This window comes from Echinops telfairi, unplaced genomic scaffold (assembly GCF_000313985.2).
Source record: "Echinops telfairi isolate 266 unplaced genomic scaffold, ASM31398v2 ScPeMD7_1;HRSCAF=3_0, whole genome shotgun sequence".
Taxonomy (NCBI): Eukaryota; Metazoa; Chordata; class Mammalia; order Afrosoricida; family Tenrecidae; genus Echinops; species Echinops telfairi.
In genome coordinates this window covers 16,047,073-16,047,975 of record NW_022103896.1, presented here as the reverse complement: position 1 = coordinate 16,047,975, position 903 = coordinate 16,047,073, and the positions used below count along the sequence as shown (strand labels likewise).

Below are 903 nucleotides of genomic sequence, written 5' to 3'. Positions count from 1 at the left end.
GCCATCCATGCTCTTAGCCATCCATGCTCTTAGCCGCCTCTTTCCCTGTGAGTATAGCCCTGGTTTTCTGTCCGTAGCTCTTGAGTCATAATGGGCCCTACTGGTGGTTTCCACCCCCTGGGTGCTGTCTCCGGCACGCTTTTCCTCTCTGTACAGTCTCTTCCTTGGACTAAGATTTATGCTGCCTTTGTGCTTTAATGATGAGCTTGCTGTAGTAACATGCTGCGTAGTGAATTTGTAGTGATTCTATAATTCCTTCCCCCCAAAACTAACATTTTTTACTGTTGCTGCTTTATAGTGTTTTTGCCTTTATCATGCAAATAATTCAATCCCCACTTGAAGTAATCCTTTCTATTCATTGGTCTGCTTTTCATTGTGGGTTAGCGTTGCCATCGCATGATTGACTCTGGTCCAGCACACCTTTTATCACTCGTCTCACCTCTGTGTCTTGGGATCAGGTGTGGACACTTGCGAGATTGCGCGGTAACTTCATGGTCAGTCACTGGTTTGTGCCCCTTTTATCTACATATTATTCTTGAGAAAGCCTTTTCATTTGGAGTTTAGTTTTGAAAAGTGGTTTCTTATTTTTTTAAGAAGCCTAACCTCTATTAAGCTCAGTCTATTTTGTTAAATTAGGCATATTTAAATCAGTTATTGCCTCCCTTCCCCTCCTGTAGACTACTCTTTAGATTTCTGGGCTGTTTCTGGACATAATGTGCTTTTGGACATTACTAGTCTGGTAACTGACCCTCAGTTTGGGTCCGGTCAAGGCAGGCATTTTGTCTCTCATCTTAACGTCAGATGTCTCTGAGCCCATAGTAGGCACTCAGTCCATCCTTGGTGAGTGATTGACAGTTGAATTTCCAGGAATGCCTTGACAGCTGTGTTGAATCACATGCTCCA

At 43.4% G+C, this 903-nt stretch overlaps 1 protein-coding gene across 1 annotated transcript in view; it reads left to right on the top strand.

Annotated features, from left to right (window-relative positions):
* FAM91A1 (family with sequence similarity 91 member A1) overlaps positions 1 to 903 on the top strand; it is a 21,784-nt gene that overhangs the window by 7,170 nt on the left and 13,711 nt on the right. The gene's annotated exons all lie outside the window — the stretch shown is intronic.